Source organism: Aquarana catesbeiana, linkage group LG12 (assembly GCF_042186555.1).
Source record: "Aquarana catesbeiana isolate 2022-GZ linkage group LG12, ASM4218655v1, whole genome shotgun sequence".
Classification (NCBI taxonomy): Eukaryota; Metazoa; Chordata; class Amphibia; order Anura; family Ranidae; genus Aquarana; species Aquarana catesbeiana.
Genome location: NC_133335.1, coordinates 195,196,345 through 195,214,345, shown reverse-complemented (window position 1 = coordinate 195,214,345; position 18,001 = coordinate 195,196,345). Strand labels below are relative to the sequence as shown.

Genomic DNA, 18,001 nt, shown 5'->3' with positions numbered 1-18,001 from the left:
GGAAGTGTGTTCGATTTTAATGATTTTTCAGCCACCTTAAACCGGGGTTCCACCCAAATTTTGAACATTATCTCTATGCATTCTCTTCCTTGCCTAGATGCTGACATGCTGTGTAAAAAAATTTAAATCGCCGTAATTACCTTTTTTTTTCTAATCTTCTTAGCACTTCCTGGTTTTCCTCCCATGGGAGTAGGCGTGTTTCTAGCCTCTCCCAGACCTCCCACAGTCCCCTGGGCGCTAGTCTCAGGCTTCCCAGCATGCATTGTGCAACAGCATCATCACAACATCTCGGTGAATGCTGGGAGCACAGCATTCACTGCATCCAGGAAATACATGCTTGTGGGCTTCAAATGCCCACAATGAAGATGGAAACCGCCTTCAGTGAATTTTATAAGTTATTCTTTACAACAAAATCGGACACAGGCGGACTTATTATACAGAACATGTGAGTAGATAATCATGAGAAGAAAAGTTTGTGAATGAACTCCAAAAAAAAAAAACGATAGATAGGTGGACCCCCGCTTTAACTGTTTAATAAATTGAAGATTGGTAGTGCAGACAGTGGGAGAGTTAGGTATACAAATGTACTATATGTATAGCTAAAACTGATTTTTTTTTTTAGTACTGAATAGAGTAGGGGAGGGTTACATTTTCTATCGAGTTATTTTTTGCTGTCCTTCTGCGGTGAGATTTCTCTGCACTTCCTGCCTTAAAGATGCAACAGGTAGTGAGAAGAAACCCCCCCAAAGTAAGGGTAATTCTCACCCTGGACAGTTGTCACCAGAAGGGTTTCTTTTCACCTCTTAAGAACTCTAAAACATAATTATCACATACCTGGTTGGAGGCCAAATGATGAGAGGGCTTCCCTTTGCGCTAAGCTTCAGGCACCCCTGAAGTAGGGAACAGGAGGTGCTAAAAAAAAAAGAAGCATGCGCCTGTTGGAACTGCTTGCAAGGATTTTCTGACTAGAGCGTTGTTGGGCAAGGAGTCCAGGTAGTCATCCGAGGCACTGGAGCAGTGACTGGAGGCAGGTGGTGCCCCAGGATAAGTAGCAGGTCACAGGTAGAATGGAAGAGTAGCCGGTTCAAAGCCAAGGTCAGATACCAGGTGAGTGGTCAGGAGGGCAAGCAAGGGTCATACACAGGAGCGCAGAATAAGCAAGCCTGTTAAGCAAGCCGTGGGGCAGGCAGAAGACAGGTCCAAGAGCAAGCCAAGTTGCTAACGGAGAATTCACAGATACAAGGTTTACAGGAACAAGTGCACTGGAGAGCTGAAGATCAATGAGCAATCTCTGGAGGCAGCTAATTCCCTTTATGAAGGGCATTTGGCGCCAATTCGTGATGAGGGTGTGCCCATTTCTGCACAAACAAATGCGGCCATGTAGAATACTGGCAAGAATGCCAGGTCTTTGTGAGCCTTTATTGCGGACAGGATCTGGACAATGGCCACCATGGCAAATAGAGAAGGTCAATCTCCCCAACAAGGGCACCATCATCAACAAAAAATAGAGGGTCTAACCCAGTGATGGCAAACCTTGGCACCCCAGATATTTTGGAACTACATTTCCCATGCTCATTCACTCTGCAGTGTAGTTGGGCAATGGGCATCATGGGAAATGTAGTTCCAAAACATCTGGGGTGCCAAGGTTTGCCATCACTGGTCTAACCTTTGGCCACTCTTTCCAAAACTGAAAAAAAAAAAAAAACGGCCTTTATCTTAAGCTGGCCATATAATGGTAGAGTTTCGTAGGTCCATTTATACAAAAAATTGAATGTGTTACAGAGTACTTATAAATTTTGTTTGCTTTTAAAATTCGATTTTGGAGTGAATGAAATTTCTTAAAGTGGATGTAAACCCAATGTCATCCTTTCTAAACTACTGCCATAGGGGTTATCTATAAGGATATACATGCCTCCTGCATGTATCTTTACCTGTCAAATGTCTCCCCTCTGTCTGTTATTAGACCCGAAAAACTGCAGATTCTGTGGGTGGGTCTGTTGTCTGGAGCTCAGTTTGTGGAGTCATGATGTCAGTAGACTCCCCGCCCACCTCTATACTCCTTGTCAATATGCATTTTCTCCTGCGTATTTCTAACACTGAACTTCTGCTGAACTTCTGCTATGATCTCTAACATCCAGTGAAAAGACAGGAAAGTAACCATATGACTTCAGCATGCCAAATCATGCTGAGGTGTGGAACAGCCAATCCTTGCAGAGCTGCTGAAAAAGGAGTGGAGGAGGGAATTAAAAAAAATGCCTGTGTCTTAGGCTGTCACTCACAGCAAGGGGGAGTATTTGACAAAGTTTTTCTCAGTTTGTCAAGATTTTTCTCACTGAACAATCAAAGAGGATTGCTCAGAGATATATTAAATCTGTGTAGCAAGACTGGGCTCAAATGATAGGAAATCTTATACTCTACAGTATGATATAAAAAAAAAATTAAAAATTCGGGTTTACATCCACTTTAAACAAACGGTTAGAAATTTGTTTATACGAGAAAAGTTCTCCATCTTGCTCATTAAATTTTTTGTTATCACTACAATTGAAAACAATTTTGATTTGACCCAATTAACATTATCAGAGAATCAAGGGAATGTTCCAGAATCAAATTCTACTTGTGTAACATTACTTTACAGCAATTATACAGTACTCCTCAAAGAGGACAAACATCAAAATTTGACAGAGGGTTGGTTACCTTTCTACACTTTATCCACAAAAAAAAAAGTTTTACCAGTCATACATTTTAATTTTATCCTTATGGTTTTTTTAAATAGTGCTTTATTTTAAGCCTGGGTTTACACTGAATGCGGCATTGAAATTGCACTACTTCGTCAAAAATAGTACAGGAACCTTTTTCAAAATCAGTGCAATTCAGAGTTGCATTGATTTGAACAGTTATCTAGGCACAAATAGGGTGCTACTTGTTATGCAACTTTAAACTGTCAAATCGCAAGTCGCACCAGTGAGAACCGGGGCTTAGTATACTAGAGTATTTTTTTTTTTAAGCTATACTTTTAAAGTGATACATTTAACCTTCAACAGTATTATCAATGTTGGATATTGTTTTAAAAACCTTGTTTCTAGGTGTGGTTTGTAGTCATATACTGTATATACATTATATGGGGACAATGATTATTGCTAATTACACATGTAGGGTAGACTTGTGCACTGACAAAATAATTCTCGTTTTCGTTTTTTTCACGTTTTTCGGGTCATTGGTTATGATCGAAATTCATTATTTTGAATAAATTCGGAAATTTGGAAATTCTAAAATTCGGTAATTCGAAACTCAAAAATCTGAAAATAAGAACAAAAATACAAAAATACGAAATAATTACTAACTAAATAAATAATAATAACTAATTATTAAATTATAGGTATTGGAATATCCCTTCAAATTTGGCTATTAGTGAACGTAACGAATACATATTTATCCAAAGTTACGAATTATCCAAAATAACGAAGGCCGCATCTAAACGAATGGAACGTAACAAATTAATATTAAAAAGTTTTTATTATTATTATTTATTATTATTAAATCGTTACATTCCATTCGTTTAGATGTGGCATTCTTTATTTTGGATAATTCGTAACTTCGGATAAATTTGTATTCATTAAGTTCACTAACAGCCAAATTTGAAAGGAAATTCCAATACCTATAATTTAATAGTTAGTCATAGTTATTAGTTAGGTGTTATTTCATATTTTCGGGTTTTCTGATTTTCAAATTTTTGTTCTTATTTTTGGATTTTCGTTCTTTTGAATTTTCAGATTTTCATTCTCACTTTCGAACTTTCGAATTTCCAAATTTTCGAACTTTTGGATTTTCTGATTTTAGAATTTTAGAATTTCAGAAAAATTCATTAAACGTGTTTTTGATGTTTCGAATATTTCCAAATTAACGAATTTGCCGATTTTCGCCAAAAAGCGCATTTGGAACAAAAGAAATTGCACATATCTAATGTAGGGTCTGCTTCTTGCTTAGATGTGCTACCCTGAGGTTGTGGGCAAGATGTGCTGCACAAATAGCTGCCATAAAACGACTTGAATATTCGTCCATGTGTGGAGCACCACTCGGCTTGACAAAAGTTGATTGTTTAATCGTTTTTTATTAAAGGAGTCTGTTGGCAAATTGTTGGCTTGCATCCAATCAGATGAAGGTACTGTTTAGTTATTCTGACAGCCACATCTCCTCTCCGTCTGATTTATCACTAAAAGCACGGCCCCATTTTACTGAATGGGCAACGTTTGGTGAGCGGTGTTGCTGCCCCCTGTTGAAACAACAACATGTTGCTAATAAACTGACAATACTGTATGCATTATACCTATCTACCCAGCAGGTGGCACTGTAGTGTGTATCTATTATAATGTAATCAGAGGAAGTGTTATCTCTCTCTCTGTATGTAGTTGTATGCTCCTTGTTCCTGTTCCATGATAGACATGCTGTAATACATGTTCTGATATCCTCCATAAAAGTAAAGCCGTTTGCTGTATCCAAGAAGCTTCCAGCACATAATTTTAATTCTCTAGCAGTTGGAGGGAGCAGTAAAAACCTCATCCTTCTGTTTTTATGCCACCCCCTTAACCAACAACCGCCTGTGTAAATTAGGCCTAAAAGGAAGGGATCTTATTCTTTCCTTTCCAATATTTTTAAAATCTGCAGCTTTGAACAACCCGGATCTTGCTGCCTAACTTGATACAGGAACTTAAGCATTTTAGTGCGCTCTCCAATTTTAAGATCAACTACACTAAATTTGAAGTATTACCCATTACGCTACCCTTTGCTCTTGCAAACAACCTCCAGACAGCCTTTCCCTTTGCCTGGGCCAAACCTTCCTTGAGATATTTGGGTATCCAACTCACAGATCGCTTTGAAACCTTACACTTATATTTACCCCATATTACTGAGTGCAGTTCAATGGGACCTATCGACCTGGATCAAGACGCCTTTTACCTGGCTAGGATAGGTAAACATCATTAAGATGAACATCCTCCCCCAGTTATTCTTTTTCCTGCAGATGGTGCCTGTGCCCTTGCCTGAAAGTTTTTTTTTTGCTGCTCACGAGTATGCTTTCTGGGTTTGTGTGGAATGTGCGGAGACCACGAATAGCTATGAAGGTGCTGGAGCGCTCTAAAAAGGCAGGAAGCCTGGGAATTCCTGATATTCAATGGTATTATAGGGCTATTGTTCTGCAGCGAATCCTGAAAGGCTGTTTTCACGCAAGTTTTGGGTCCCCCTGGAGAAATGTATGGCAGGGTGGAACATGTCCTTCACCCCTGGCTGCCCCAGGAGTACAGAGGGTTGTTGGATGTTAAATCCTCTTTGACGACTCACACTCTTCGAGTATGGGACGGTGTCAATCATCTCTTTTCCTTGGCTTCCTCTGTGTCCCTGTTGGCCTCGCTAGGGTGCTTTTTGTGGTTTCCCCCGCTGAACAAATGGCCTTCTTTGGACCGTGGGCTGCTGATGGTAACGCTATTTGTGGCAAATTCATGGAGAATGGTAGGCTGCTTACACTTGAAACCCTTAGGGCACGCCATGGTAGTTTTCCAATGGACTTCTGGCACTACAAGCAACTCCATCACTTTTTTGCTACCAATGGCTGTGTCTACTCTTACCCCATTTCAGTGCCTTTGATAGCTGAGGAGCCCATTCCTCATGTGGTTTCCAAATTATATAAACTTTTGAGCTCTGCATCCATCATTGTCAAACCCACCTAAATCTGAGAATGGGACCTCAGGCTAGAGTTTTCCACAGAGCAATTGACTCACCTATATCAGTTGACCCACTCCAGCTCAATTGATTCCAAAACTCAAGAAACATGTAAGCAATTTTGGTCATAGTAAAAGTTCAAGTACACATCCGTTTCTTTTTTGTATGTACTGTTGTGGTTTTTTTTTTCTGTTATTGTGTGCTAATTTCTTGCAGTAGACTAGCATTCTGTTTAAATAATATATGACGCAAGAATATGCAGGGTTCCTTCCTTGGAGGGTGACACCCGCTTATACCTTAATTAGCAGAGGTTAAAAGTTTATGCACAAGATGGTGTTTCTCATTTGCTCTTTCATGTCATCATTTATGGCACTTGATGGTCCCTCTTTGAAGGTTTTTTTTTCTGAGGCCTTCAAAGGCCCCCTCCTCTATCTCATGGGCGCCCCATAGACTATTTGAGGGTAAATCAGCCTCCCTCTTTTATCTGAATGCTTTGGCTTGGTCACAGGCCAGCTAGACTTGGTTACTCTCTGGTTTCATTTGTGTATGTACCTTTTGGGCAGACCCTACCTGCTACTGGTGTTTGTTATATTACCAAGCTGTTTTGTACCTGTTTGTGATCTTTGTGGAGTTGGCTTTGTCTATGTTGGATCGTTCTTTGTCTAAAATAAAGATTACATAAAAAATAAAAAAATCTGCACCTTTCATTAAAATAATACATGGTACACTTCCTGAACTCCCAACTGTGCTGCTGTCACTCTGTCACATGGGATTTCTGATAGAGACTACAAGTGGCTGATTCATAATACATTATGTAGGCATGGTCCACTGTTGTCCCCATCAGGAAACAAGCCCTGAGAAATAATACACAGCCATCGTTGGAGCACATGTAAACCGAAAGTGGCTGTGAAAAATTCTGAGATCAGCAACACTGAGATGCAAGAAAAGATTAAACAATTTGGTTTTAAGGCACCAAGTTATAATACACAGTGCTTTGGCAATCTAGGTTTTCATTTACTTTAAATATGGTGTGCCAGCAATAATTTTGAAATGAACAAAAGCAATTCTAAGAGTTTCAAGACTTTAAATGTTTTGTTTGCTTTGGGGGTCTAGAAATTCTGAATGTAGAGTTAAGGCGTCCTTTCTATTGTCATAAAAGAGAAAAGGCATTTTAAATAGCTTTTTGAAAGCTTGTTAATCAAGGACCAAATGAAAAATGGTGCGGTGAGGGCATGCATTATGAAAACAAAATGGACGTATAATTGAGGGATGACTATAAGACTCAACCACTGTTATTATAAGACTGAGATGAAAGAGCCTTTTCCTCAGGAAGTTTAATTATCTTGGTGCAGATGCATTTTATATTTAGAAAGTGCAGAGCTGCAACCTTAAATTATGGAACTTAAAGCATAAATTATTGAAAGAACACAAAGGCTTAAAGTTATTCGATTGTTTGCTTTACAAAAAAGAAATTGCAAAATTTGTTTTTTTATTTAATTACCTGCAAAACTTAGTACAAAAAAAGCCAAAGGAAATGTTCAAGAGGGTGCCGGAGTTCATTCACAAATTAAAAGCTGATAAATGTACAAGTGCCATGTTTTTTAAAGCAGGCCTAGCATCAGATATATTTTTTCATGTTAATTGCATGTACAGTAAAGGGTATATTTATCAATGATTTTGCCTGATATTTGCCCAAAATTCTTTGCTGAATATTTATCTTATGTTTGAAGCCTAATTAGTGGACATTAGACCAAGCTACCCCCTGTAGCATACCTGCATGCATAGTAAAGTGAAAAACAGTTCACCTAAGAGGGGAAAACCACCTGCATGCTCCTGAAAGGGGTAAGTAGGTGATACGTAAGCCTCCCCTTGCTGGTACCTCATCCTGGACACTGGGAATGGCAAAGAGCCTGGTACCTGTCAACACAGGGCATCAGTGCATTAGAAGGGGGACTGCTGAATTCCCATATTCGTGTGTGGAAAGGTCTAAGCAGACATGTGACTTTGCACACATATATGCGCATCAGCGCACACACACACTGCACATGCATGTCTACCACAGATACTGGCGCCAAACGGACAACTTAAGAGTAAGTTCTACATAAGTTCATTACTGAATAGTCGTTCAGTTTGTGTTCCTGTGATACCTGATCCTGAAGTTGTACCTGACCTTCGCTGCTGAACTGGGTTCCTGTGTTATCCTTTGCTCATGTCTGCTGTTGATCTCCATAACCAGCCTCGACTTCTGACCAAGACTCTGCTTATTAACTTGATACCTCAATGCCTGCACATTGCCAACCTCTGCTTTTTCTTGACCTTGACTCTGCCTACAATTTTGTGCTTCACCGTTCACTGATTTCCAACCTCGGTTTGTGACCTGCTCTGCTCATACCTGGATTCAGTGCATTAGCAGCTTTATTTCTCTGTACATCCAGTTCCAGCACTTTCAAATTCCAGTCACTAATTTCCGCTCCCAGGCATTTATGCCCTTCTTACACCCTTACATGTCCTATCTCTACTTCCAACCTACCTCTCCACCTCTAATCAGAGAATGCTTTGCGTTCATTCATAAGGTGCAAAGCATTCTCAGAATGGCACTGGTTCCAATAGGCCAACATCCTCTGTTTAGAATTCAGCAGTGCAGCCACTCAGCACGGGACACGGAAACAAGTGGAGATCACTGGAGTAGAGGTGTCAGGGATCTGTCAGCACCAGACCGGCACATGTGCATTCGCCTATGCGCCGGCGCGCCCCTGTTCAGACAATGCAGCAATCTCTAGCTGCTACTGTGCGTCAGCGCGGCGCTCGGGCGCGGCGCGTATGTGTACGCGCGCGCGTTCGCGACGTTTTGGCGCCAAGGAGCGCATAAGAGTCCTCCTGCTGCAGGGGTGCGCTGCTGTTTCATCTCAGCTCTGTGAATCTGCTAACCTGCACCTGATTGATTGATTATCATATTGACCCGGCTTGTCTGACCATCCCTCCTTCTCCAATCCTACCTGACCTGCCTGACCCTGCTACTGCTTCTACCAATACCGTTGCCGACCTCTGCCTGCCTACTGACTCTGCTTCTGCCTGCTGTTATTAACCGTCTTGTTGCCTGCTAAACCCGGACTGTCTGACCTTGCTAGTGCCTGCCGTTTGCTTCTGTGCTGTTGCACCCTCAGCTCCAGTTCCAGTGACTTCTGCATCTGCCTCTTCAGTGCTGCAGCCTGCTGCTCCCTGCTTACCACCTCACCTGCAGTCCAGCCATCCCTGGAGGGAACTCTACTCTGCTCCAGCATCAGAGACTTCTACCTCAACAGGCACTCCTACCCCACTGTGCTCACGAGACCACTGTCCCCACTCCAGTGGCTCCTGAACCAGCGTTGTATGAGAGGTCTTCTCCTACAAGTCAGGCTCTACTACCAGGTACCTAACAGTACGAAACAGCCATAACTGATCCTGCAGGAGATACCTCCCCGATAAAGGAAATCTGCACGCATCTTGCGGCCCTCACTCAAGCGGTGCAATCCCTTCAGGATAATTATACCCGACTTGAGGGGCAAGTTCAGAATCTCGCTGGGCCTGGTCCCATGGCTCCCTCTTCAGCCGCAGCTCCAGCACAGCCTGCTCCTGCCCCCTCCGTTGTGATGCTTCCACCTGAACCGAGGGTCCCCATCCCAGAGAGGTTCTCCGGAGACCGGACCAAGTTTTGGGCCTTTCGCAATGCCTGCCAGCTCTTTTTTGCCTTACAACCCCGAACCTTTTCACTGGAAGTTACCAAGGTGGGGTTTGTGATCTCCCTCCTACAAGGGGAACCTCAGACCTGGGCTCACCGTTTAATTGAGGGAGACTCAGCCTTAACCCAATCTTTACCCTCCTTTTTTGAAGCCATGGCTCAGCTCTATGAGTATCCTCAGCGGACTGCCACAGATGAGTCAGCCCTGTTCACGCTCCAGCAAGGCCGCAGACCGGCTGAGGACTATGTCACTGACTTCAGACGCTGGAGCGCGGACACGCAGTGGAACGATGCGACCCTGCGTCATCAGTTCCGCATGGGCCTATCTGAAGGGCTGAAAGATGAACTTGCTCGAATTGGCATACCAGATACTCTTGAAGCCTTGATCTCCTTGGCAATCCAGATTGATCGTCGTCTCCGAGAATGTCGATCCGAACGCTCCGCCCAGCAAACCCGCCCGGCCTGGATGACAGCTCCGGTTCCTGCAGCACGCTACCTACCTTCACCCAGTGTGAATCCATTCAACGCCACGCCTGACACTTCAGAACCCATGCAGCTACGACTAATGCGACCTGCCTTGTCTCCTGAGGAACGGGCACGTCGTCGTCAACTTAACCTGTGCCTCTATTGTGGTGGAACTGGTCACTATGTCCATAATTGTCCAGTCAAGATAAGTAAGTGCTCATCTTCTGTGTCTACCAGTCTCTCTGCTTTGTCTGCCAACGCTACCCACCTTGCCATTTCTCTCTCGTTACAGCTCCAGGAAGAGATAATTCCAGTCAACGCTATCATTGACTCCGGAGCATGCAGCTGTTTTATTGACTTGACCTTTGCCAGCCAGCATAACATCCCTTTACGGACTAAGACTCATGGACTTTCTGTTTTCCTAGCTGATGGCTCCCGCATTAGATCCGGACAAGTAATTCAGGAGACTCTTCCTTTGCCTGCTATCATTTCCTCCCAACATAAGGAGCTGTTGACCCTTGATGCCATTACTTCTCCACTATTTCCAATTATCCTGGGCATTCCCTGGCTTCAAGCCCACAATCCGCACATCAACTGGGTCTCTGGAGAAGTAAAGTTTGTATCGTCCTACTGTCAGGAACACTGTTTGGTTGGAAAGTCCGACTCTTCAGCTACTCTCCTATGTCTTGACACTGACCAGAAACTATGCCAGTCCATCCCTGAACATTACCACAAGTTCATCGATGTTTTTAGCAAGAAGGGGGCAGACTCCCTTCCGCCTCATCGCCCCTACGACTGCCCAATTGAGTTGCTGCCAGGATCCGAGATTCCATTCAGACGTATCTTCCCTTTATCTGAGAAGGAGCAAGAGGCACTAAAAACATGTTGATGAGAACTTGGCTAAGGGCTTCATCCGCCACTCCACTTCCCCAGCGGGTGCCGGAATATTTTTTTGTCACCAAAAAGGACAAGACTCTCCGCCCGTGTATAGATTATCGGGAGTTGAACAAAATTACGGTTAAAAATCGGTATCCCCTACCCTTGATACCTGAACTATTCAAAAAGTTAAGGACTGCTGTTATCTTTACTAAACTCGATCTAAGAGGGGCTTACAACCTGATCCGCATTCGGGCCGGGCATGAGTGGAAAACAGCTTTCGGGCATTATGAATACTTGGTCATGCCCTTCGGACTCTGCAACTCCCCTGCGACCTTCCAACACCTGATTAACGACGTTCTCAGGGACTTTTTAGACATGTTTGTGATCGCATATCTGGATGATATCCTGATCTTCTCAGAATCTCTTGATCTGCATCGAGAACATGTCCGCAGGGTGTTGGGTCGTCTCCGATTAGACAGACTTTATGCAAAGGCAGAGAAATGCGAGTTCGAGCAACAGAGTATCCAATTCCTGGGATTGATAATCTCTCCAACGGGCATTAAAATGGATCCCCAGAAGGTATCCGCTGTTCTGGACTGGCCGGTACCCCTAGACAAGAAGGGAATTCAGCGGTTTATCGGTTTTGCAAACTTTTATAGGAAATTCATCAGGGGATTCTCGGCCATAATTGCACCCATCACGCAGTTGACTAAGCAGAATGCCCGGTTCTCCTGGAATCAATCAGCCCAAGATGCTTTTGATAATCTCAAGAGACTGTTTACCTCGGCCCCAATCCTCAGTCATCCTGAACCATCTCTACCATTCATTTTGGAAGTTGACACTTCTGAAATAGCAGTGGGTGCAATGCTATCACAACGTAAAGGCAGCAAAGATCTAATGCACCCTGTGGGGTTTTTCTCCCGTAAACTTTCTTCTGCAGAGAAGAACTACGATGTTGGTGACGGGAGCTTCTCGCTATTAAGGCTGCTCTGGAGGAGTGGAGGTACCTGTTGGAGGGGGCTGTGCATCCAGTATTAATATACACTGACCACAAGAACCTAGAGTATTTAAGATCTGCTAAACGACTAAAGCCTCGGCAAGCCCGCTGGGCTCTGTTTTTCTAACGTTTTTGTTTCCATATAACTTACCGGCCAGGCTCAAAAAATATCAAACCGGATGCATTATCACGTATGCATGACAACCCGAAGGACTTATCCATCCCTGACACCATCTTGCCCGCAAACAATTTCCTACTCCTGCAAACAGACCTACTCTCCCAGATTAAAGGAGCATCCTCTGAGTCATCTAGGCCTACAGGGATTACTCTGACGTCCAGAGATGGATTGTTATGGACGGGGAGCCAAATTTTTGTTCCTGAGGAGGTTCGGGTCAAGGTCTTGATGCTTCTTCATGATCACCCACTGGCAGGTCACTTTGGGGTCCGCAAGACCCTGGAACTTGTGCAACGCATTTTCTGGTGGCCCAATCTGAAAGACTTTTGTGAAAGATATGTCAACTCCTGCCCTACCTGTATCCAGAATAAGACGTCTAGAAATCGAGCTTGGGGTCTGTTAAAACCTTTGCCTGTACCTGATCGACCCTGGAAAATGATTTCCATGGATTTTATAGTAGAGCTTCCATGTTCCGAGGGGTGTTCAGCCATCTTTGTGGTGGTAGACCGTTTAACCAAGATGGCCCACTTCCTTCCTTTAAGGGGAACTCCATCTGCCATTGAAACCGCCCGCATATTCATCAGGGAAATCATCAGACTACATGGAGTCCCCGCAAGTATAGTTTCTGACAGAGGGGTACAATTCACCTCACATTTTTGGAGAGCCCTGTGTGAAATTCTAAAAATTGAACTGGCCTTGTCCTCGGCCTATCATCCTCAAACTAATGGGCAGACAGAAAGGACCAATCAGACCCTTGAACAGATGCTTTACTTCCTTCACACAGGATGATTGGGTGTCCCTGCTGCCCTTAGCAGAATTCGCATACAACAATGCCACACATTCAGCCACCGGTCAGTCCCCTTTTTTCGCCAATTATGGCTTTCATTTAACCTTTCTACCCGATTTCCTTTCAGAATCTTCAGTTCCGGCAGTGCAGAATACAGTGGACTTCCTCAGCCACAACAATCAGATGTTGCAGGAGGCGGTGTCCAAGGCCCAGGCGGACAGCAAAAGAATCTTCGATCGAAAAAGAAGAGGGGAGTTGAAGTTACAGCTTGGTGATCAGGTATGGCTTTCTACCAGTAATATCAAGTTAGCATGTCCGTCTAATGCCCCGTACACACGGTCGGATTTTCCGATGGAAAATGTCCGATCGGAGCGTGTTGTCGGAAATTCCGACCGTGTGTGGGCTCCATCGGACATTTTCCATCGGATTTTCCGACACACAAAGTTGGAGAGCAGGAGATAAAATTTTCCGACAACAAAATCTGTTGTCAGAAATTCCGATCGTGTGTACACAAATCCGACGGACAAAGTGCCACGCATGCTCAGAATAAATAAAGAGATGAAAGCTATTGGCCACTGCCCCGTTTATAGTCCCGACGTACGTGTTTTACGTCACCGCGTTCAGAACGATCGGATTTTCCGACAACTTTGTGTGACCGTGTGTATGCAAGACAAGTTTGAGCCAACATCCGTCGGAAAAAATCCTAGGAATTTGTTGTCGGAATGTCCAAACAAAGTCCGACCGTGTGTACGCCCTATAAGAAGTTGGCACCTAGATTTATGGGACCCCTTCCGGTTAAGAGGAGAATTAATGAAGTATCTTATGAACTGACCTTGCCTGATTCTCTCAAGATTCACCTGGTATTTCATGTGTCCCTGCTTAAACCTGCCATACCTGACCCCTTCCCTGATAGAGGAACTAGACCTCCTGAACCTGTCTTAGTAGATGGAGGCGAGGAATTTGAGGTTGAGGCTATTCTTGACTGTAGAAGAAGACAAGGACAAAATCAATTTCTGATTAAATGGAAAGGTTACGGTCCAGAGAGTAACTCATGGGAACCAGACAGCAATGTCCACGCCAGGCGATTAGTTCACGCTTATTTCTCTGCCCATCCTGAGAAAAGAAGACGTATGGGCATCCGGAGGCTGCCCTTTGGGGGGGGGGCAATGTCAGGGATCTGTCAGCACCAGACCGGCACATGTGCGTTCGCCTATGCGCCGGCACGCCCCTGTTCAGACAATGCAGCAATCTCCAGCTGCTACTGTGCGTCAGCGCGGCGCGTATGTGAACGCGCGCGCGTTCGCGACGTTTTGGCGCCAAGGAGCGCATAAGAGTCCTCCTGCTGCAGGGGTGCGCTGCTGTTTCGTCTCAGCTCTGTGAATCTGCTAACCTGCACCTGATTGATTGATTATCATATTGACCCGGCTTGTCTGACCATCCCTCCTTCTCCAATCCTACCTGACCTGCCTGACCCTGCTACTGCTTCCACCAATACCGTTGCCGACCTCTGCCTGCCTACCGACTCTGCTTCTGCCTGCTGTTATTAACCGTCTTGTTGCCTGCTAAACCCGGACTGTCTGACCTTGCTAGTGCCTGCCGTTTGCTTCTGTGCTGTTGCACCCTCAGCTCCAGTTCCAGTGACTTCTGCATCTGCCTCTTCAGTGCTGCAGCCTGCTGCTCTCTGCTTACTACCTCCCCTGCAGTCCAGCCATCCCTGGAGGGATCTCTACTCTGCTCCAGCATCAGAGACTTCTACCTCAACAGGCACTCCTACCCCACTGTGCTCACGAGACCACTGTCCCCACTCCAGTGGCTCCTGAACCAGCGTTGTATGAGAGGTCTTCTCCTACAAGTCAGGCTTTACTACCAGGTACCTAACAAGAGGTATCTACTTCAGTGATTTCCAGATTACACAGGGATCGGCCAGGTATGGCAAATGCATAGCTTAGACAAATGTAACTATTGTGACAGTGTGAGGCCCTTCCACTATGTGAATTTTTTTGGAAATGGCACAGGATTCGCATTGAGGCTAATTGCAAAGCTCCAGTGTGCTTGTTATGAGTGTAGAAAGCTATACTTTAAGTTTTTGTAATTCTGGATCAGGGCCTGGAGTTTGAAGGTTCCAAAGAGTGTTAGGTGGGACAGAACCTACAATCTGGATATTGCTAGACACTTGAAGCCTGTGCGAGGTTGTTATAAGTCAGATCTGAAAGTAGCTCAAGGCAGTTGCGGCCATTTGAAGAGAGAGTCTCTGTGTGAAGATAGATGTGTGCTCTAGCCAGGAGAGGTGACCTACTTGGGAGACGTGACCCTATGTTGGGGGGACTTCTAAACCATAGGACTTGGAAAGTCAGGACAGCTACGCAGGTTCGGAGAGACCCAGAAAGATGAGGTGACTAATAAGTCCACAGAGGGGCCTGGAGGGAGTCCCATTCTCCTGAGAAGTGGGAGAGCTGAGGTGCTGGGAGAACCCTATCCAGAGGCTAGGAGTGGAACTTGTGCAGTGAGTAGCTGCAAGCATAGGCTGAGTGAGCCGAGGAGCCCATGGTCTGGGAGACCAGAGAGAGCAGTGGTGATGCTTACAGGAGAGCCAGGTGGCTCTGCATTTTGTATTAAAGCGGGGCTCCAACAAAAAAAAAAAAAAAAGATTAAAAGTCAGCAGCTACAAATACTGCAGCTGCTGACTTTTAATAAACAGACACTTACCTGTCTCACGGTCCAGCGATGTGGGCGAACAAAGCCCAGCGCATCTCCCCCTCCTCTCTGCGGCGCCGGTGTTGTCACTGTGGGCGCACTGTGCATGTGCGAGCCGCGCTGCGTGCTGTGACTGGTCGGGCAATCATCTGGGACCTGTGACGTGTCCCAGATGATTGCCGAGAGGGAGGGGAGAGAGGTGAACGTACTTGCCGCGCCGCGGTGCCCCGGGAGGAAGTGGGAGCTGAAACCCTCTAAAAAGAGGATTTCTGCTCCCCCCACCAAAAAAATGACATGCCAAATGTGGCATGTCAGGGGGTCAACTTCCCTTAAAGTGGAAGTTCCATTTTTGGGTGGAACTCCACTTTAAGGCTGTTTTTGAGTGAAGCCGAAACCCCTGCGTGGGAAACCTTGTGTTGTGAAGAATTTACATTTGTGTTTCAATAAAAGTGGGCTGCCATGCACTTTCAGTTCTGACTGACGTGGACTCACTTTAACTGCTTGCCGACTGTATAACATACAGTAAATATACGGCGGCAAGGCATCTCTCCTGTGCTAAATCACGTACTAGGTGAAACCCGGCTGTGCTCTGATTATACACAGCAGATGCTGATCAGTGGGTGCCAGCCAATGGATGCCCACCGGCACCCACCGATCACTGGGAATTCATGCAGGACAGAGCCCTGCCTATGAAAACAAGGAAGAGCCCTGTCAGCAGAGAAGTAATGTATTTTCTTTCCCTGCAAAACAGGGAATAAAATCCATTACTTCCCTTAGTAAAAGCATCACACACAGTACACCAAAACACTGGCTAGGCACACATTTAACCGTTTGCTCGCCCCTGATGTTTAACCCCTTCCCAGCCAGTGCCATTAGTACAGTGACCGTGCATAATTTTAGCACTGATCACTGTATTAGTGTCACTGGTTCCCAAAAAGTGTCAAAAGTGTCAGTTAATGTTCAAATGTCCACTGCAATATCGCAGTCCCGCTATAAGTCACTAATCGCCGCCATTACTAGTAATAAATACATTTAAAAACCAGTATATATCCCATAGTTTTAGATAATATAACTTTAGCGCAAACCAATCAATATATGTTTATTGGGATTTTTTACCAAAAATATGTAGCAGAATACATATTGGCCTAAATTTATAAAGAAATTTGATTTTTAATTTTTTTTATTGGATGTGTTTTATAGCAGAAAGTAAAAAATATTGTTTTTTTTTTTTTTTTTTTTTTACATTTTCTGTCTTTTTTTTGTTTATAGCGCAAAAAAATAAAAAACCCAGTGGTGATCAAATACCACCAAAAGAAAGCTCTATTTGTGAGAAAACAAATTATATAAATTTTGAGTACAGCATTGCATGACCTAGCAATTGTCGATCAAAGTAACGCAGTGCCGTATCACAAAAAATGTCCTGGTCCTGGGTAAATCTTCCAGAAGTCAAGAGGTTAAAAACACTCACCACGTCTGAATTAACACCCCCTATTTCACACTGTATAAAATATCCACAGCTGGAATACTTAGGGCCCTTTCACACTGGTCTGTTGAAAAATGCGGTATGTGCATATATGATGCATATTTTTTAAGCATTTTTGGTGGGTTTCCTGATTGCCTGACTCCCATCATGCACCTGCGAAACATAGACATGTGACTTAATAAGCCCACTAAAAGCACAAATGTCAATGTGTTGCATTTTTTATGTGTTTTTGATGCATTTTTCCTTGATTTTAACAAGACAAAGGTGCAGCATGCAAGACTTTTTGAAACGCGCTGCACCCACAGCACACTGGTCTGATGAGTTCCATAGGATTTATAGGGAAATAATTTGAAATTATTCATGTGCTTTTAGCAGGGTAAAAGCGCAGCAAAAATACTTAAGTGTGAAAGGGTCCTTAATTTGCCTTGATAATAAAGAAACAATGCACTTAAACATTAAACCTGCACTTATTATTAAATTGGCTATTTGGTGACATCAATACATCTTTTAATTGAATCAGAGTTTCTCTTATAGTGAAAAAAATGCAATGTACCTTTTAAGCCTCTGTCATCGCCCTACACCCTGGATGCTACTGAGTGTACAACCTTTAGGGTACAAGACATGTTTCCATAGAAACGTGATAGTATGACCCTAGTAGTCCGTACAGCTGCAGGTTCTGCCGGCGGATCTGAAACAAGAAGACATATAGAAAGATAAATATGTATTCTAAAACATATACTTTTACAAGCCCTCCTGTGACAACTGGAATCAAACTGGTTAAAACCATTTTGGAGGACAAGAAAGAGTCCAAATCATCTAATGACCCTTGCTTTCATTTAAATTTAAGTGATTTAGTGTCAAAAGTATGATTAGGAAAGACAGTCCTATTCTGCATGTCTTGTATAAGTGTTTCGAGGGATCCACTGCATTGTGACCCCGAGTGACAAGGGGGATATATAGAGCAAGGCTGAGCTTTGTGACGGAATGAGGTCAGCGGGGTTTCAAAACTAAAGAGAGATTGAAAAATAAAATAATACAACTACAAAAAAATCAAATACACTTGTTTGGACATAGAGGCATGCAATCGACTT

At 43.9% G+C, this 18,001-nt stretch overlaps 1 long non-coding RNA gene across 1 annotated transcript in view; it reads right to left on the bottom strand.

The window, feature by feature from the left end:
• The window catches only part of LOC141114236 (uncharacterized), a 49,524-nt gene extending 31,775 nt beyond the window's left edge, over window positions 1–17,749 (bottom strand). The window contains exon 1 of the long non-coding RNA XR_012236890.1: window positions 17,464–17,749. This is a non-coding gene — a long non-coding RNA (uncharacterized lncRNA). The remainder of the gene's footprint in view (window positions 1–17,463) is intronic.
• Window positions 17,750–18,001: the final 252 nt, after the last annotated feature.